Genomic DNA, 22061 nt, shown 5'->3' on the forward strand with positions numbered 1-22061 from the left:
ATGACAGCCTCAAATATTGACAGAGTGTGTTGCCAAAAAAAATTTGATTAACTGCACAGGGACATCCATCTTTACTCATTACTCGCTGAAATTGCCCTGTCAGTCAGAGCAGCACAAGCTTTTCGTGTGGAAGATTTAGAAAAATCAGACTGAGCTGCAATCAAGGGACCTTCTCTGCTCAATTTACACTTGATATTATTTGCAAATCACTTCCTTCAAATAACAGAACTACAGTTAGAGAAGAGGACGATGAGAGCTTGCCAAATCCTTTTACTTCTCTTAATTACTTCAGTAAGAAATGGGAATCTTGAAGCCATTTCACAACTAAAAAATGCTGCTAACCAACAAAAAAAAAAAAACAAAGAAAACTCCAAACCAACCAAAAAAACCAAACCAGAAAGCATGTCAAACCAAAACACTCCTCATCTGTGACCTCTCATAGAAAGAGTTATGCCAAGCAATAATACCACCAAGTGGTTATCTTGCCTCAGCATGTACTCAAATCTACTGTAACACAAATAATTAAAAAATTCTGGAATTAAATCCTTATACCAAATTAAGTTCTTCTATGATTCTTCTGCATAGAATATAATTAATAAAATAATTCCAGTAATATAATAAAACAGCCTTCACAACTGCAGTGTTTTCAAAATGAGGGGGAAAAAAGAAAAGTAGAGATAAAACCTTTTTTTCACAGTTTTTTGAGCATATAACTGGACTAAGCCACTGCCTTTGCTGATTTTTTTGTGCTATGTCCATTGTCTGCAGAGCTTATGAACACAGCCCAGAGTCTCTCCATAGGAGAATATTACTGATGCACTTCTTTACACTGTTCCCAGGGGACAGGAAACATCTCACACTAAATGTAGACCTTTTATTTGCAGAAAGTTGGCAGGGGTGGTTGGATTAAGGTTTTGGAGGGAGTTTCAGCAGTTGTTCTGTTTTAATCTCTGGAGGTTCCTGTTTAAATTCTCTGTGTCTGGCTACAGACACCTGCAAGGACAGTGCTGTGAGGAGGAACTGAGCCTCACAGCTGTACACACAGGCACAGCTGGAGACGACTTTCCAAACCGCACTTCTGTAAAAGCCAGCTATGAGCATGAACCCATGAGAGGCAGAAAATTTATCTAAGTGGTTCTCTGCTCTATGTCTTGTAGCAAGACACAGATGCAGTCTGACTGTGGTTCCAAACACTGCTAGACAGCACAGTTTAAGACATCAGAAACTTGTTTAGGCTTATTGGTTACTAATGAAACCAGTAGCAGAGTTTTTGTGATGTCTTATAATAATATTTTAGGAGGTTTCCTAAAACATTTATAAAAGGAGAAGTCAAAGTGAAGCCTGGGATATGCTTTGGATAAACTAATATTCAATGCAGTCTGCATAAGAGCGTTCAAAAATGGCATTTTTTACAGATAAAGTTAAAAAAAAATTAATCTAGGTAATTCTTCTCTTGACTTTCTCTGAATAGGTGTAAGTGCTTAAAATATCAAATAAGGCTAATTCTTAATGATGATTTCACAGGGAACAATCAAACACTGTCTGACATTTAGGATTCTGTTCTCACAGAAATTAATCCTAAATGAACACTTTAAAATACTTAAAGACTTACTTTTTCCCTTGACATTGCCTCTTTGCACAAAGACATGAGACAAATAAATACTGAAGAACAAATAAGGCTTTGAAATGTTGCAAACCTCACCTTGCTACTACACTCCTGTAACATTCACAAAATGTCAAAAGGATCTTCTTGCCTCTCTATGTTATACTGCTGCCTTTGAAGAAAAAAATGTTGGTTTAAGGATGCTGTTTGAAAGAGAAACCAGTCTGTTATTTTTGGTTTCTCCATTAGTAAGATAGTTACTTGCTGTGAAAGTCTATGTGACAGATATTTACAAAACATAAAGACATACGTTTCTTATCAAAGCTCTAAGATCATAATAGTTTGGGATGCTCCACCACCCACCCCATTCCCTTGCTCCTACAAAGTGAATAAGAACATGCACTGTTGCAATTAAAGACAGTATCCCTTAGGTTTTATATTCTTGCGATAAGGGTTCAACCTTTCCTTGTCCTGAGAAAAAAACTGTATCTAAAGATGCAGTGCAGCCCTTTTTCTCAAACACAATGGCTAGGTAGAAGTCTGCAAAAAGAACAGTGAAGTAGCTTTTTCAGAGAAATCTACTGCAGCTCACCAGCAGAAATAGCTGACACAGTCAGACATACAGTACCTTGCCTTACAGAAATCCCTCAAGTCTCCCTATTCTTATTAATTGACCAGATATATTCATTGGAATCCAAATTAGCTGACTGGGACTGATCCATATTACTTTTAAAATGTGGCAAGACACACTCTTCACCCATTGTCTTGAGTCAGCTTCAGCCTATGTGTAGTCCATAGGCTACTTCACCTTGCATTTGAGGTCAAGAGAAGCTTAATCAGCAGTAAAACAATGATCCTTGCATAAGCAAATACAGACAATTTGAAATCACATTGTTTCTGGAAAGAAATCTAAGCAAGGTATTTTTGAGAACTGTTGCATTCCCACACTAAACAGCAAAGCTACTCCAAAGTAGAAAAATAAGCTCTCCCACTTCTGGCACAAACTTTTGGATCTACATGTATAAAGGGAACATCTGCAGCTGGCTGTAGGTTGTGGCAGACTCTCACAAACATAATCCCTGGAGACAGCAGCCTGAATGTGGGAAGTTAGCAGAAGAGCACCAGAGAGAAGTGGGAGGAAAGATATTGATCTCTGTCATCCTCCTCACCACAGCCTAACTTCTCTGGTGTGCAGCATGGCTTTAAGGTGCAATGCATTTTGAAGTAATTATAACACTACCAAAAGACATCCTGAGGGAGGGCACCCAGTGTTTTTGGTTCTCCTAAAAGCTCCACAGGTTTAATGCCCAAATACTCCTTACTTAAGTGTGAGGAACTTCTCCATACACCTTTCTACTGCTGTACTGCACTTCACAGCTAGAAGTCAAGATAAAGCAAGCCTGAGATCTCTGAGGGCAGTATAGATTAGAACTGCATAATGAGGAACGAGTCATTACTTCCCATTTCAAAAAACTGTGTGTATCTCTAACAACTTGTTCAGCAAAAATGGATGGAAGAAGTGACCTTTAAGCTGAGCTTGCTAACATTTAAACAAGAAAAAAATACTCATATTGGTTCTTACTCTTAGCTTATTTGCTTAATAAACATTAAGTTAGTATCTCTCCATTTGAATGAGCAAGATATGGGCATTTCACTACAAATATTTCACATGAATGTGAACAAAAGAAAAGCCAGCTAATTCCTCTCTTCTCTAAGAATATCAAACCTCTCATTTAAGAAACCAGCTTGTGGAGGTCACAAGTGACAACAAACATTTATGAAAGCACCAGCACACTTGGCTGCCACTGGACTAATGTGGCAGGGAGGGGAAATCAGAGTTCTGCATGGCGTGTACAGGGCAGCAGGGCCTATGGCATGGTTCACTGATGTGGTTCAGCAATGCCACTAGAATAATGGAGCAGAACCTTCAAGTGACTTGGTCAGCTATGGAGGCAGCTTAAAACTACCTGGGTCTCCATGAGGAACTCGAGAAGATCTAGAGGCAAATGGTAAAGTTCCTGTCTCCCAACTGCTCTGTCTCCCTGCAAGGCACATGCTCAGTGCAAGAATTCTTGACTGACCAAATCTGGACAGCAAAATTAAAATTTCTGTAATGTTTTGAGCGATGGCAAGTTTCCCACAGGAATAAAAAAAAAACCATTTTAATTGACAAAGTTGGGCTTTTTAAAATGAAAATATAATTTTAGTCCTAAGGGTAATTCATAAAGAAAAATCCAATGGATCATAAAAGGCCCTGAAGAGAAACCAGCATTCTAAAATACTTTTGATTACATTAACAACTCATTTTCCTTTGTTTAGGTTATTCCTGGGATATAGCAAACTTTGTGGATCTAGTGAAGGTTCAATACCTTCACTATCCAGTCCAGTTTTCAGCTCCATCAGTCCTGACACCAAAGTCAGAACCAAGAAATCCCCAAGGTTGTGGCACAAACCAGTCAGTCCTGTTAGCCTGCCTCCTGCACAGTTCAGAAATCCTGCAATGGCCACAGAGCTCTTTGGTCACTTTACTCACAAAGATCTGAAAAAGGAAGCAGCTTCTTACTGGCAACTGGCTTCTCAGGTACACCAGTACCATCAGACAAGTGCTGATTTTCTGGTTTTTCCAAAATAAAAGTTTTGAAACATCAATTTATGGAAAGTAATCAATTTGGATTGACTCAGAGCAAAAAAACCCCACAAGTTCTGAAATGTCAAAATCCTATTTCTTTAACAACATGCTGAAGCCTTGAAAATTGGCAGGAACAGGCTAGTTCATCATATCTCTACTTGATGGTGTCTGAAAATAAACATCAAATTTACTGAGAGGGGTATTTTTCTTTAATTTATGGATGATCTCTCATTTTTGGACAGAGCTGGGTATTTGCATTTAGGTTTGTGACCATTTTCTTTGCACACTGTCAAGACAAGTAATTTATACTGTACATAACTTTCATTGCTCATTGATGTCAGGTCTAGGAATAAAAAAAATATTCTACCATTTCTTAATTTCACCAGCAGGTCCCATTAGAACATTCTCCATGATCAGATAAGATTCTCTTTTTCCAAGAAGGTATAGTAAAAAGTCAAACTGATCAACACAAAAGGCAACCAGTAATCTAACTCACAGAAAACCTCAGAGGTTGTCAGGCAATCAACAGAAGTATGGTGGATGTCTTAAAGTAATGATATTTTTAGTCTTGTATAATCATACAGAGCTGATAAAGGCAGTCCTGGGACTTTTTCACAACAGAGAGATTGCAAAGCAAATTTTAATTTAATTTACTGCTGGAGGAATTTTATATGCCAGGGAAAATTCACCCTAGAGAGATTTTTAGAAGTTAAAAAAAAAAATCTGTATATGTGTAAACCTGAATTTTCAGGCAGGAACAACAAGAATTTAGACCCATGACTGTCAGATGCAGCAAAGCAACACACAAAACTTGATTCTGCCACCACAGGTAGGTGCACAGGATAGGGATTTGGTGCAAAACATGCAGGAAAGTGTTGTCTTGCCCATGCACATCCCAAATAACAGTTTGTTCAGAGTGGACACTAGCTTGGCTTCCTATAAACTTGGGGAGAACTAAAGCAATTGAAAGTCTTAGTCAGTGATGCAATATTCTCTTTCTCCCTCCTGATTTTTGGTTCTGACATTTCCTGGCTCACATTTAACAGATACTCAACTAATCAAAACTTCATTAAGATGTCAAGGAGACAGGTACAGTCAGAAATTTCAAGGGAGCACATTTTTGCCTATAAATTATTTAAAATCCACTCATTATGAAGAAGTAAGCACAGAGCTGTCACAATGAATCCATCTCTCTTAACACAGGACGATTTTCCATTATATTTGGAAACAACTCAGTAGCACTGAAGAGGAGATCCAAGGGGACTAAGACTGGAGCATGACCTAACACTTTTTAATTGCTGAGGCAACAAAGGCTAAATAACTTTGCATTCCCAGTAGGAAAAAACAGTAAACCAGCCACAGAAGAAAAAGTAAAACAAAGGATAACTACAGAGAAGTTAGAAAATCACTGGTACTTTTTTGTTACCAAGAATGAAAAAAAGAAAACTTATTAAATTATATTAAAAAAAAAAAGAAAAAAACCTGCATTTTGCAAAAGTGACACGTGTTAAAGTAATTTAAGAAATAAACTGGACACCCAAAAATAGGATTGTCATTAATCATTGCTTCATTTTCCTGTAAATTCCCAAAGCTTAAGAACTAAGTTTTCAAAAGCAGATATCCATCTGAACAGTGTGCAAAGTGGAATCTGTGAGTCTAGACTTCTAAGTGCCCTGTCCTGTGTATCTGTGTGCATAAAATTCTGAGCACAAATGGCATGTGGGTGTCACATGCATGTACAGAGTCAAGTACCACCAGGACCATTTGTGTCTGTGCTTTGAGATGAGGGTCTGTAGACACCGGTGAAGAAGACAGTTTTGAAGACCAGATGTCTGCTGGAGGTGACAAAAAGAAAAATACTAAAGTAGATTTGACTGCCTATTTTTGGCTTTGGAAGTTGCATGCAGTCAGTGCTACTCAAAAGTGGCTAATGTAGTTTTCCCTAAATCAACTATTACATAAAAAATAATATTTAGAAACAAACAGTCCTCTGCTAAGTCTTAGAGCTGCACGAGTTTACCCGAGTTCCTTCAAGAAAGAATCACTTTCTTTATCCAATTTTCCTCTGGAATCACATACTAATGAGATCAGAGTCCCTTCCAATCAGAAAACTTGCCAAATAATATATGCCTTACAAATACATTTGCTCACACTGCTATTACAAAATACTATTTTGGAGGAGAATAGACTCAGACTAAGTCTATTATGGTGTGGCTCCTGAAGGTAACAACTTCCACATGCTGGTTTTTGCTTGGATAGTGTTAGTTTTCATCAGAGTAGCTCGTATGGGGCTGTGTTTTGGATTTGTGCAGAACACAGGGTTGGCAATATAGAAATGATTTTGTTATTGCTGAGCAGGGCTCATACAGAGCCAAGGCTTTTGCTGCTTCTCATACTGCAATGCCAGCAATGGGGTGGGGGTGCTTGGGAGCCTGGGAGGAGACACAGCCAGGACAGTGACCCCAACTAACCAACAGGATATTCCAGACCACGACATCATGCTCAGTATATAAAGTGGGGGGAAGGGACATTCGGAGAGATGGTGTCTGTCTTCCCAAGTCACAATTACATGTGATGGATCCCTGCTCTCCTGGAGCTGGCAGAACACCTGCCTGCCCAAGGGGAACAGTGAATCAATTCCTTTTTTCACTTTGCTTGTAATGCTCAGCTTTTTCTCTATTAAACTGTCACTATCTCTACCCAGGAGTTCTTTTGTTTTTACCCTTCCAATTCTCTCCAAAATCCTGCTGGTTGGGTAGTGAGTGAGCAGCTATGTGGGGCTTGGCTGCTGCCTAGGGTGAAACCACAACAATCCCTCATTTCAAAGAAGGGGAGCACTAAAGTCTGAAGCAGCCTGACATCCCATTGTGCAGCACTGGCACCAAGTTAAGGTTGGGAAGGTGCTTCCAGTCTAACCCCTGATATTTCATCACTTCTGCATTGCACAAACAGCCTCATGTGAAACAAAGAATTTGGAAAGAAAACATGATGACTGAAGCTGGTTTAATCTCATTGCTTAATTTTCAGAGAACAGGAATGGCTTGCCATGCTCAGAGACACTGGTTTCCCTACTTTTCTTTTTTCCCTCAAACTTTAACTTATTGACTTACTCAGTGCCAGATCTTTACTCAGAGTAGGATATGCACGTACGCCAGCAAATCCTAGACTTGTTCTTTAAAGACAGAATAACTAGTGAGGAAAGAAAAGGGAAGAGAGGAGTGAGATTTCACCTATTTTGTTGCCATAGGCAAAGAGATCCCCATACACTAACTAAACCACAGCAATAATGCCAGTTCCTTCCCAATAAGGAACTTCAAAGCCATGGAACAAAACACAGATGAATAAGTGACAAGATCAGACACTGACCAGTCCTGAAGATCTGCAGCTGGCATTATTTTGAGCTGGTCAGGGAACTCATGCTCAGAGGCAGCCAGCCTAGATGGCCTCAGGAGGCCACTGAAGCGCCCAGCTTTGAGCGTCAATCCTATTTACAAAACCAATATTTTAGTACTCACTGCCTTCTTAAAATAATACAAAACGGGCACAATATGTCCCATGAAGTTCTGTCAAAGAAAAGGCCAGTATTCACTGTAGCTTTTTGTAAATGTCTGCTTATTCTCTACCTTATACTAATTTAAGCATGATGTAGATACACAGATGTCTATGTAGGTACTTATGATAAAAAAACAAGCAAACAAGTTCAAAAACTGACCAAAATTATTTTTGGTAACATATAGGGCACTTGTAACATATCTTTTTAAAAAAATACATAGCTTCTCAATGATGATGTGTTGTGATGAATGAAGTCTGCTGTGCTAAGTCACCTCAGTTTGTATGCAAAGTCCAAGCCAAACCCCAAAAGAAAGTAAGAGTAAACTTCTTCAGAAGCAAGAAAAACACCAGCTAAGAGTTTTTTCACACTGCCTATTTTAAAGTAACCAAAAAGTGATGGAAGAATAATCTACTCCATCTGCAAGGTCTAACCCCATAATTGCACATACCAAACCTACTAGGAATTTACTTCTTCACTATGTCCCCACAGTCAACAACACTTTAGAATTTAAACATTTTTGGCTGAAATTTATGAAGACTAAGTTGCCATGAAAAATATGACCTGCTATTAGCATTTTGAAGAACTGTATTAAAAAAACACAAAAAACAACAACAAAAAACAACACAACAAAAAAAAACCAACAAGACTTCATCCTTACCATCCTAACATTTCTCAAGCTTAAGGGGCCAGAAGTGCTACAGGAGATTTCGAGGCAGCACAATGGAGAGGAATTATTCCCATGGGTTCCCCCAGGGCAGCCATTCTAGCTAACAGAAGGAAGGAGCACGGGCCAGGCTCCAGGGAACAGCCAGGAAAGCTCCCCAGGTCCAGAGTGGTGAAAAAGCTGAAGGGTATGACATGAAGGGTGAGCCTAAGGGTGCTGAGAAGAGGCAGAGAGCAAAACTGGAGAAAGAGCAATGCTTGTATTCAGTGACACAGGGATGTGCACAATTTCAAATATACTCTTCCAATTTCCATTGCATTCCTTAATAATGTATTTGTCCCAGATAGTTCCAATTTCAGCCTTAGTCAGCAAATCCTTGAAAACGCATAGCACATGCTAGTTTTGGACTAGTATCAGAAAGATACGATGGCAACATACTAATTGAACAGGTTGCCATTATAACCAGTACTTCAAGCAGAAAAACCTGTATTACTGATCTTTTCTACTCCCTCAGGAATTAATTTTCCATTGATCTATAAATCTCGGTGGCCATTTTTACAAAGTCTCTTTATTTATCAAAAAAACTACAGATTCTAGAAAAAAATGAAGACCAAATCGTCTGGTCCAATTTTCTCCCTTGGTCTTCCCTCCACAGTCATGACTGTATGCTCCCTGTATTATTGTCATCAGTTTTTAGTCTGACTCCAGCTCTAGAATGCATTCAGAGATAATATTTCTATGACTTCTTTTATTTATTCAGTAGATCCCACTGCTAGCAATGCCATGCACTTTTGACTGCAGTCCTGTGAATTGCGCATAAATCTCACATTAGTACCTGCATATTTTGAACAACTGCAAGAGTAGGCTTTCCCATTCTGCCCTGTTCCTCCTCTAATGAAATGAAGTCTTCCTTGCATAGAAAAATACCTGACTCAGGATATTAATCTCCCTCACAACTGCATTTTGGATTACATGCAGAATATAATGAATTGAATCTAACAGAGACATTAGAGGGCATCTCTTCAGCCAGCTGCCCTTTCTGCTCTGTGAGAGCTCACCTGGAGGAGGTACATGAAATATATCCCTCATTCTGTCAGTAGTTTAACTTCTGCTAACGCCACAAAGCTATTTGCATATTGCAATCATAAGCTGTGTTTGAGTGATCTGAAAGACTGCTAGAGCCTTTCTCAGAACCTTGAACCTTTGAAAGCACTTCTTACCAAAATATCTTCCTAGTTAGTGCTATTAATTACTCTTAGCATTGCTTTGATTCATTACTCCTGCTTCTTTTTCTACAACTTCGACTTGAAATACAATTGGTCATATTTATAATGTGTTTTCATTGTTTGAGTATCAAGTGCTTCTTCAACTTCTAACTATGGTTGTTCCATTTGCATAACATTCCAAATTATGAATTCAGCTCTCCTGGGGTTTTATTTCTGTAAGATTTAGTATTGAGCTAAAAGACATAATAAGCATACAGGATTTTAATTTTTCTAACTATTGACAATAAGACTATATATTTTTTCACAGACATAATTTTACAGCTCTAGGGAATAACTCAGTGTGATGATTACATGAAATTAAAAGAATCCATTGAAATCTGTCTCAAGATTAGTCAAATGTAAATGACAATTTATTATTTTTAATATTAACTTTATCAGAATAATAATACCTGGTAGTCTAACAAACTTTAATTAACAGCTTATTATGATGGAAACATTTTACTTATTAAGAGACACTCTGTGTATAAATATGCCCCTTTTTCCCCATAATTAGTGTGGGTGAAAAACAGTTTGGGGAATCTGTCTTTGTACAATACATGAATTTCAATTCGATTTTATAAACAGTCTCTTTTCTTAAACCATTCACTGTATTCTGTGTGCTACTCAACATATTTTGGAGAAGGGAGGAAGTGTGTAGGAAGATTTGTCTCAAAACAGGCTGATTATTAAAGATTATCACTACCTGAACCAATGCTGCCTCGGGAGAATGAAGAGGAGCAATATCCTTGATAAAGCTGCTTTTCCCTAACTTATCTGGAGGAAGCTGAAAGAATTATATTTCCACAGAAGCAGAACAAAGGCTCAGGTGTTAGGCTTGGAGACCACAGAGCTTAAAAGAGCAGTGGTTGAAGGCAGGGGGAATGGGGGAGGCCAATACTTGAGCAAATGATGGAAAAGTTGAGCACCATGGGAAAAAAATGAGAGGTGACTCTTTGCCTGCACCACTAGGTAAGAAAAAACTGTCAGCAGACATTCAAACGTGCAATGCAGACAAGAAGCCACAAAAGGGAATCTGAATCCTGTAAAATTTGTGCCTAGAGTCAGTTACTGTTCCCCAGGAAAAGGGAGGCTGGGGCAGAATTATTTTAATTGCTTTATGCACAACTGCACAGTTCTTGTAGTATCTTGGGAAAGCTACATGGTTTGGAATTTTCATTAAACTTCTTTTTGTCTCCTTTTCCATGTTGTAGTGAATTCTGGAGCTGTGGGATACACTGCTGTCTGCACTGTGGTGGGGCGGCACCAAGGTAGCTGTATCATGAACTGATTGGCACATACAGACAGTGGACAGAGGGCACTGCGCTTAAGCAGCAAGCCAGGAAACCTGGGAAAAGAGAATGGTAGGGTTTCTCCAAGCTTGAAGTGCCAAACATCCTCATCTGGTGTGCTGATGCCCACCAGGACTTGCCTGGCCCCTGCACCCTTGGGAATTTCAGTTGGAATATGTTCCTCTGGGAAATGGCTGAACAGCAAAGCTATTCAGCAGAGACCAGGATATAACCCCAGTAAATGTATTTAACAGTAAAGTAAAAAATTCACCTCTAGCAGTTCAATTTCTGAACTTGTAATTTCCTCAAAATGTCATTAAATTGCTTTGTTATAAAGCCAGTATTTTAAGCGGCAAAAGTGAAGGGCTATAATGCAGTTCAAAGATTTCAGTTTTTTTACAAATATTTATCAAGTAATTGTCAGTGAGATACAGGTGCTTAAACCCAGACATGAATCTCAGGAATCAGTGGGGAGCACACCTCAACAAGAGATGAACTTCAGCCCTCTACCTGCAGCACAGGTCAGGGCTATTGTTCCAGGACTCGTAGTGAACCCACAGCACTGAAACACGAGGAGCACCAGGGTGAGCATCCCCACCTGCAGGCTACCAACTCCATGACTGCCAACAGCTGCGCCATGAAGAACCTTCCTTGAGGATTTCACGCTTACAGTTCTGACAGGCAATAGAAACATTTAATTTCAGTGACTTTTCCAATAAGCATCTGGATAATGTGGATTATAGAGTGTATCTCGTGCTGGGAAGCAGTAAATGTTTAGCAGTAAATGTTTCTCACTGTCACATGTGAAACACATAGAGGCAACCCATAACCTAAAACACATTGTAGCACAGCCACTGGGAAAGCAATGCTAACAAGGACCGAGCCAATTGGTCTCTTCATTCCCAGCAATCAGGATGTGGTATTCAGAGATCTGACCTTTTAGGTTCCTTAAATAGTTATTTTAATTAACCTAAGTTTGCCCATCTCATCATACCTCCAAAGCATAGGGTATCCTACATCTTGCTGTTCCTCTCGTGAAGCTTCTAGAAGAATTTCCGAGGTCAAAAGATACGTCCACGTGACACAACTCTAAATAAAACTCTCCAAACTGGGCATGTTATCAGGTGGAATATCAACTGCTTAGGCACTGTCCCACAACAGCTTGCTGTTGACTTCAGTGCCAGTTACTCAGGTCAGCCTGCACAAGGTTCTACAGCATAGAAACATCATCCCCTGTTCCAACCATACAAACATTTAATTACTACTATAGAGAGGTAAGTGCAGTGACAGCAGGAAGACCAATCTCATCAAAACAACAAAAAACAAAAAAAGTCCTCTACTTTTACACTGTGTCAAAACTCAGAGTCCTCCAAACCTACAACACAGTGTACTAAAATAAGCATTTCAAAGAAAAATTAGCAATCAGAGTTAGTGCCCAATTAAGACAGATAACTCCCTGTGAGACAAAATCTCTACCTTTTCACAACACAAGTAAAAAAACATGGTGTCAATTCATGGAGTACAAATATACAACCAGAAGGCTGATTGCTCTCAGTTGGTGCAAGTTCTGCCAGAAAAACACATCATCCTGACAGTTCTGGGGCTATTCACAGCTGGATCAAATGAAGTAGAATAACCTTTGGTGTGAACAGAACAGGCCACTCACCCCTCCCTCTCCAAAGACTTTTTATACCATGAGAAACAAAGAATTTGTTGGAGGGACCTGTAACCCACTTCCATAATAGGCTGTGGGTGTAGCAATTTTGGCTGAAGAAAACCATGTAGCTCTACCAGGATGTTAGTTGCAGCAGGTTTTGTACAAGAAGAGGCATCTGAAAAGCTAAGGAAAAGGAAACTGAACATCTTAAAAGCCCTTCACAAATTTCATTATGGCCAGGAAGATGTATTCCAAAGCAGAACTAATCTTCTGGATTGTAGTGCATTTAAAGAAAATATAACCCATTTTTTAAACCATAACAGATTTATTTTCTTCACACTTTCATTAACTTGGCATTTTACTTCATTGAAATGCTGTAGGTCTTCCACAGAAAAATGTGTCTCATAAATGCAGTTCTCAACTAAAAAGCCTTCTAAGTGTTGCTTGCCTTTCAGTTTGTCTCTGTGGGGACACTGAAGAAGGTGCATTGAGGATGGATTCATATTGAAAAAATTCTCTGAAGTAATTCAGTAATCATAGATCTTTTGGTAGGCCATTTCAGAGCTTCCTGTAGCTTGACTGTCTGTCAGGATTTATTAAATCTGGACACCACATTAGAGTAAACATTTGTCTCCACTTTTCCTAACATGTTCATCTATACAATAACTGGCATACAACTAATTAAAAATCCCAGATTGCAGACCATGAACAGAAATATTTGACACACAATGCTAATCTCTCTCTAGTCTGCTCTTCTATCCCTCTGTGAGAATAGCAGGATGCTCGTCCTCAGGCTGCAACAACAAATTGGCCAAGGAACAACAGGTCTTCTGGATCTCTCTGGAAAAACCTTGCTCCTTTATAGCAGTTTCTACACTCATTGCTTTACCCTTCAGTGAACTTATGCCAATATTTGGATTTTAAATTAAAAGTTGCTGGTGAAGCCATAGCCCTAGGATACACACAGACAGCTGGCTTGGCATTGTGGGGGCAGCAGGGATCATTCCACAACTATTAAAAAAGCATTGTCAGAGCAGCATCTCTAATGGCACCTGTTGGTACTTTGTGTGTCACAGAACAATACAAGATGATGAATACCCCATATAATCTTGTCTCCAAAGATTTTGCTACAACAAAATCTCTTTGCTTGTCAGGAAAATGCTTGACTGCTGCACTGCAACAGAGAAATGCTTCAAGAAGAAACCTTATGTAAGCAAGACCAATGCCATTGCACACAGGCAGAACTGCAAATAAACTACTGATGGATTGGCAGCAAACCTCAGCTCCAAGTACATCTACTGAAGTCACTGAAAACCATTTCAGGCAACAGATTCCCCTCTGTATCTTGCAACCCAAAATGCACTTCCCATTTGGAATCACCATGTTCTGCTCTCCTGGTCTGCTCCAGCCTTTATCGAGGCACAGCAGAGCCATAGAGGAAGCAACAGGGCAATGTTCCTCTGTTCCTTCAAAAGGAGTAGGTATAGTAATTCTGTCACTGTTGTCATGTTTTGTTGAAAACAAGTTAATCAACCCCCCTCACAGTTTCTCTAAAAGCCATTTCTCCTTTCCTAAAATTTCCTCTAAGCATTAAGAAAGCATGCCATGGAAAAGACTGGAGAGCAGCTGCTACTAAGTCGCAGCAAGGCATCCACCATAGAACTTCACCATGCAGAAACAAAGCTGGGATTCTAATTTATGAGCTTCTTTAAAAAGAAAGTTCTAAAAGAAAAAGCTGAGTGGAATCTATCTGACTCTTAGTATTCCTAAACTGACATTTAAAATACTTATTCCCAAATTCTTTGGTATGCTGAATTTATAAAGAATAATAATTTAAAAAAATCTTTTAGTCAAGTTCTGTCAGCAGCATGAGGGGACAATTTCAGTTATCTAGGGGTTCCTCTTATTATTTGAGCAATCATGGTTTGAGTTCCATGCAGACATCTGGAGAGACTTAACTACTTTCATTAAGAGTCTTTACTTCCAATAATCCTTCAATTTCAAGGGAATAAAGCAAAAATGTATTTTGGGTGGAGGAGAAATGACTCAGTGGGAAACAAAATAACTTAGGAAAGTGACAAATCAACTATATTTTCTAGGTAAGGTATTCCCATCCCCAGGATTTCTTGGCAATGCATCTAAGTTCAGCCTTTTTGTCACAGCTGTGAGTGACTATAGAACCAATGTTTCAGAGCTGGCACGAGCCTTCATTCTCAGCTGTCACAGTTGCAGTTTGCTGTTCAGGTTCAGCTCTGGGCGTGAAGAGATGAATGGCTCTGAAGGTGCTACTTAAAGCTCTCTCACCTGCAGTGCACATGCTTTTATTTGCTGATAAGTAGAAAAGGAGTCCCTCACTGGAGGCCACCTCTTAATTCAATCACAGCCTTCCAGAGCTTCAGTGCAAGCAATGGATGCATTGCCTGCCAACCTCCTCAAAGCCACAGAGGCTCAGTACTGAGTCTCCAAGGTGCAAAAACAGGTGCATGAACACTTAAACAGCCCTTTCAAACAGTTCTAGAGACCCAGTGGGGGGAAAAAAGCAATAGCTGCTATTTTTTCCTTTGCTTAACCTGTCTTGATATGGAAATTAGGTTGAGGTAATATTTGCCTATGTGTATCTTTTCTTCTAAGCTTCTTGCTCTTTTTCTTACTCTCTTCTACCATCACTAACATTAGAACCTAAAACGATAATTTCAGCACTGTAGACTTCTCTGAGGTTCTGTCATAAAAAAATCACCCTAATAGTGGAGAAATATCCTGTAAGCCCCACAAGTAAAGGAATCAGTGCAATGAAAACTTGTACTGTTTAAGATATCAGAAAACCCACAGAGGAAGGAGTTCTTGTCCATGCTGGCTATAGTTTATAGCCACTGAAAACCAAAAGCTCTTGGTTCTGGTATTATGAGTGTGTTGTGTTCTGTTTTTCAGTGGCTTACTCTGTGCACACACAGGACAGCACTGCTTGCTCAACAAGGAGGAACACACACCTACAGCCTTGACAGCATGACTGTGTCTGAACCAGGTGGGCCAGTCTGACATACAGTTCCTGTCCCCTGCACACATTCAGAGCAGCCAGGGTGTATTAACTTTCCTCCATCTCTTTTTTCTCACTGGAGCCACAAAGCTGCTCTGAGTCTTTCCCTCTGCTCAGCAACAAATGTAACAGCAAGATCCCACCTGTTGAACTTCAGGCCACAAATCGCATTCTGAAGCAAAATACATGAAAAGAAAAAAAAAAAAGAGTTTCTGCTTTTTAATCAGCTACTTCCCTGAACAAACAAGGCCGAGGCAGAGAGGCTCCAAAGCAGAAAGGAATGTGCAAACTGAGGAAGTACAAACTTATAAACAGAGGTGTTCACACTATGGGGAGAACCAGACACAGACAAGGAAACTGCTGGTTCAGCTCAGGAAACAGCAGTGACTGATATTCATAAATTATAATGATGCAGATCATTGTCAGGGTTCTCCATTGACTTGGTGAGCCAAAATACACAACTCCTCCCCTTGGCCTGTATAGGATAAAGTTATCACAGGCAGACAGAATTAGTCACTGTGAGAGTATGAATGGTACAGGTTGATGGTGCTGGTCATGAATTTTAAGAGCCAGACTGTGGACAGACATCTCAGCAGAGGACAACACATTAAGAAGAAATATGGCATCTTCAGGTGATAGGTCACCACAGAATTTCTATTTTGGGTGCCACAGTCAACTGTGTGATAGATCATGATCACCACCTGACTTGTAACAGCATCTTGTGTGAGGGAATGGGGTTTAACTAAACCTTGGGAAAGGGGCATTGAAAGATGCAGTGCTGAATAGAGGTCTGAATCAGGTCTATGCTTCATCAAGAGCCTACAGACATAAAACAAGTCTATCATGATTTGCATTGGGTATATTTTCTCCCTGGAACAGAGCCATTTGATGTACTTTTGCAGTACACCATAAGTCAGAAGAACTCCATCAGAATTCTTGCGGTGAAAGCTTACTCAAAACATGCAAAAAAACCCAAAAAACAACCCAACTAAAAGACCCAAGGTGAAGACAGACAGCATTCTCAGACCTTGTTAAAAGAAAAAAGTCTCTCTCAACATTTGCTTTGGCATTCTTACAGTGTAGCATGCCAGACCAGTACCTCCTAGTAATCTGTTAAAATATTTATGTGCTTGCAATATTTTAAATGCATTGGTATTCTGGATGTTTTGGGAAGGCTGGAGGGACCAGGAGAAGGAACATGTTTCAGCCTGAAGCATGACAACACAATGAGGAGCTCTGGGCTAGCACCAGACATCATGGCCTGCCAGAATCCTTGCATCAGAACAGCTGGACTTGTTCAGGCTACTTTGAGACAAATGGGAACTGTGCATTCTGGAAGTCAGCATTGAGGTGCTGTCTCCACTATTTTGCTGTGGGCTGCACTGTGGTTTTACACCTCACATCCTACTGCAATTTTCAATCCTTCCCCAAAAGCACCAAGCTCAAACAATAAATCATCATTTTACAACCAGAAGTAACTCAGTCTGGGCAGGGTCACCACAAGCAGCAGTTTCCCCAAGCAAAAGTGTTTTGCAGTCCTCATTATGAGCTAAAAAGAAACTTTTCTGATCATCTGTGCCAGGGCAGCACAGCCTTGCCAGAATAGTAGAGATCAACTTCACACCCACCGAGCTTTCTCTGGAACACTAATGCTGAAATCCTAGTAAGAGGTGCCAATGTCTGTTTCCTATCTCTCCTATGCAGGGAAAGGGGGTCTCTGGCTGGCTGACAGTTGAAAAGATCCTGATGCTTACTTTCCAGCCAGATGACAGATGTATAAGAAAGGCTGTCAACTCATTTCTCATAAAGCAATTTTTAGAAGTCTGGCATCTTTCAGCTTACACTAAGTACGAGCAACACACTGAACCCCAAAATCCTTCTTAAAAACAGTGTGTAGTGATTGCACCAGTATGAACCTGCCAGGTCTAGACTAATGTAGACTATGCAGCTATTTTGTGTGAGGTCAAATGTACGGCCTGTTCTCTTTAGTGAAATATCTCAACACAATATTGCACTGCATCAGTCAAATCTTATGCCTTGGCATTTAGGAAAGATAGCTACCTACAGAAAGTAACTACCACTGCACCTTAACCCCATTAAATGCTGCACAGGGGTGAGAACATTTCACTTGATAAAAAACAAACAGAAACAAGCAAACAAACAAAAAAGAGTTTTAAGTTGTCCTACAAGGGAAAATAATACATTTGTACTTCCCTTGGTCAAAGCATAAGCTCACCATTTAACTACAACTTGTTTGATAGCAATCTGTTAATACTTGTATAAAGATCCTTGAGGAATCAGAGGGAAAACAGCACAGAGAAAAGAGCAACATAAAGCAAACTTCAGGACATCTGATGAATACCCAAGCAGTGGAAGAAGTGAAAATGATTAATGGTATAGTATCAGCACACAACAGCACAGTGGAGTAAGATAGCTGGGGTTTAGAAAGCAGGGCCATTAGCACACAAGGTGAAATGACCATGCAAACACTGGTGGCTGAAGGACGAGGTAGCAGGAAACAAAACCAAGCTACTGTTGCCTGTAAACCAGGTACTAAAAAGACAGGGAAGCAGGCCAACATATTGATGAGAAAAAGCAAAGCACAGTAATTATTCCTCCCCTCTCACGAAAAAGCAGCAGGGTTAATTTTATGCTGGAACAAAAACCATGTGCCATTGAAGGAGAATTACAGGATCAGCTCAGTATTCTAACCTAGCTGTCTAATAAGAACTTTTTTTTTCCCTAAGCACTTGGCAGTGGAGAAAAACATCCCATGGCATCTTGCAAATTATTGTTCTTTCTTAAAACAAATTTATAAAAGGAAAAAGGTTTTAAAATATGAGCCTACAGAAAAAAGAAAAAAAAAAGGTTCCCTTTAAAATTTCTGTAGCCTAGATGAATTGCCAGACTTCAGGAAAGTCCTCGGGCTCATGTTCTGAGCAAAATTTTGATCACCAATATGAAATATTTCTTCTTTTGTTGTAGTGTTTAAAGAGCACGTTGTGAGTTCTCCATGAAGTTCAAACAGCTACTCTTCTTTTGCATAGCTAGACAACAATATCTGATACAGTTAAAATTATATAGCACCCTTCTACCTCTTACTTAAAAGAAAATCTTCTAGATGCAAAACAAGTGAAAGAGATGTACCTACATGTTGCTATGCTGGCAGTCAGACTCAATATGATTCCAAATGGACTTCAACTTCTTTTAAGTAGTTGAGACAGCTAATTGAGATTCAGAGAAGCATAAGGGAAATGGCACTTCTTATCAGTGAAAAGAGTAAGAGAAACTGCCCTTTTACACATTAGCTTTATCTCTATTCCAGTACAATCCTCTATTTAATGTTTTATCTGATGATACCATACATTTTCCAGACTGCTGCTGAGCTCCTGTGGGATGTTACAGATGCCATGGTCACTGCACTCAAGGTAAGCTCCCTATAGAATATGCAGCACTTTTAGAGAAATTATATCAAACCAAGCTAAACTATTTCTTCTGGCACTATTTAAATCATGCCTTTCTTGTTACAGGTGTACATACAGCAATCTACTAGAACATCAATTTTCAGCAACACGTTCTGTCTCTATTTTCTATGCTGACTTAAAGAAAAAAACCAGATTCCTTAAAAATGTAAATTATTGACCACCAACAGCATCCAAACAATATTGGAACTGTTGTAGTGCTTTGATGTAGCAAAAGGTTTTTAAATACTCTTATGATAGAGGCATTATAGAATGAGTTGTTTTCAAAGTGGATCCCAGTAGCTTCTCTTTTAATTTCATGTTATTCTGTTTGGCCAGAAGGCTCAGCAGACCTCTCGGCCTTGCAGCCAGTGCAGTGCTCAGCAGCATTCCTGCTCAGTGGCTGAAACAGCCAGTGACTGATTACATTGTCTGCTCTTATGCTGTTCTACAAGCTTGTTAGATCCCTTAATGGTGAAGGACTTGACTCTCCTTATGTCCTCTTTCTTGCTGACTTTCATTCAGCCATTGCCAACTGGGACCATGGCACACAAGATCCACCATTTAAGGAAAAGGCCATGAAAGTTTTTTTTACTGAGACCTACACTGAAGGTATTTCCTGTTGAGACATCTGTCCAAAACTGTTCAAAATATTTTTCCCTCTATTGCATGTTCATTTTACATGAATTCTTAGACCAAATTAAAGTTGCAACTGTATGTCCCTCATTTCTGCACTAGATCTATTTTAATGAAAATAACGTATGAAAAATATTATTGTAGCCTTTAAAGCATATGTTAATTAGCCTCAGACACTCTTGCCTTAATGACATGAACTACAGAGCTCTTCAGAAAAATAACCTTCTTTTTAGCAGCTCCTCATGATTCAGATCCTGAGTTCTCAGCCTTTCACATGAAAGACAGGGAAGCTGAAAGGCAAGGTCCAGAGCAGTTAGCTTGGTAAGCATCTCATTTTACTTTGCCTCCTCCTCCACGTAGTCCAAATGCTAAGGAGTATCCATCTCAAAGTAAAGATGCTCCATTTTACTGGAAGCTGATTGTCACTGCTATTTTTAAAAGGCATTTTTTAGCCTGGGCAAGAGATCTGTACACAGTACTTTTCCAGAGAAGAGCATGGTAAGAGTATGTGAGCAGGTAAGGACTCCTGGGGCTTGTGAGGCTGTGGAGAGATCAAGCACGTTGTGGGGGAGAGCTAACCAGCAGAGCCCTCCAGCAGGATGCCCAAGGACAGGCACCCTGCATTTTGACACCCTGCCCCCAGGCATCACACAACCTGCCTCAGGTCTGCCGTGGAGCAAAGGTGCTAAAATACCCCTCTATCCCCAGGTTTTCTGGCAACTACCTTGTTGAGCCAATGATATCACTTACCATTAACAGACTGAGTCTCTCACACAGGGAGTGCCTACACTAATTTAGTTCTGTTTATATAACCGCTCAATCAGAAAAGTTATTTCCTGTTTATATTTTATATGCTTTAATAATAAACAGATGTTTCTTCAAAACTGGCAGTTTCTTGCAGTCAGAGACTGTTCAGAAGTTGAGATTGCTGTGACTACTCCTTGTCAAGGGGTATATTTTTCACTTGGGCCTAATTTAGCCATAATCCTATCTTAACCTTTTGTGGCTTCATAATTTTTAGAGCCGTAATTTATCTAGATTAGATATTTTGAATCAAAAAGTTATGATCATAGAGAAGTTAACTGTATTTATGTTGATGATGAAAATTTTATACAATTTCCTTGCTCGTTTATCTTCTTAAACACTTGAGTTTTGAAGGAGAGTTTTCAAAGGCACAAAAACCAGAAGTCTCTCCTGCATAAGGAGTTGTTTGAAATCTGGCACTGCACTTCAAATTTGGCCTCTACCCTAACTCTGCCAGCCTTTGAGTGGACTTGGGCTTGTGATCAATGGGTTTGCTTTTAAAAATCTGTCCGTTACCATTTTTGGAAATTACTTGCCTGGCAGATAAGGAAAATAGTTCAGTGGTTAGTGTTTGCTTTCTGATCCAACAAGTGAAGTCAGCGCTTTCTTCAGCCTATTGCTTTGGCTCTTCCTTTGAGGGTGACATTTTTGAAACAGTGCTGCTTGGGGCGTGAGTTGCCAGGGAGGCTTCCCAGGTACCTGGATGAGTGTGCAAGCATGGATACAATTATCCTGGAGCCTGTGGTTGTAGCACAGTTTACATCCGCTCCAGAATGCAGATTGACTTTAAGTCTGTTGACACAAAATTGTGTTCACATGGTTCTATTAACGGAAAAAAAGAAATACAAAATCTGCTATAGAGGAGTCCTTATCCTCACATTATTTCAGTTCCCAGCTGCAAAATAATGCTTTTTTTGCCCATAACAAGAATTGCAACATTCAATTACAAATCTTCTCACAAAAATCCTGTCTTCAGGCATTGTCAGAATCTTTTCTCCTATCTACCACTCCAGTTAAGATAGCTGTGTTTGGGTGACATTTGTGTACTTTTGTTGTGAGCTGATCTGGCTTTAAAACATCTCTGTACTTTTGACAGATTACCTTTGAGAGTGATCCGTTTCCAGGGCAGGCTCACAACACGGCCATACTCTAAACATAAAGTATTTAAGACAGAAGGGTAAGATTATTTGCCTTTAGGGAAGGGAATATTTATGCCAGTCTCCCATCCAAAACAACATATTGTGGAAGTACAATCCCAAGTGCTCCAGATATGAGGGCTATACCAAATAATCTATTGAGACACATCATATTGAGAAAACTGAACTGCTCTAACACTATACTTTTATTCCAATTGCAATGTAAGACCATGCTGTTGTCTTTTAAAATTAGATACTTGAGGGAGAATATGCTTGCTTTCCTCTCCCATCTCATTTTTCTACCCAGTGTTACCCACTATACCATTTCAA

General features: G+C 39.6%; 1 long non-coding RNA gene across 1 annotated transcript in view; it reads right to left on the reverse strand.

The window, feature by feature from the left end:
* LOC146768334 (uncharacterized) overlaps positions 1-22061 on the reverse strand; it is a 72473-nt gene continuing 50412 nt past the window's right edge. The window contains exon 3 of the long non-coding RNA XR_014953386.1: positions 1-22061. This exon is cut by the window's right edge and continues 6278 nt beyond it. This is a non-coding gene — a long non-coding RNA (uncharacterized LOC146768334).

Source organism: Lonchura striata, chromosome 2 (genome assembly GCF_050655825.1).
Source record: "Lonchura striata isolate lonStrDom1 chromosome 2, ASM5065582v1, whole genome shotgun sequence".
Lineage (NCBI taxonomy): Eukaryota > Metazoa > Chordata > Aves > Passeriformes > Estrildidae > Lonchura > Lonchura striata.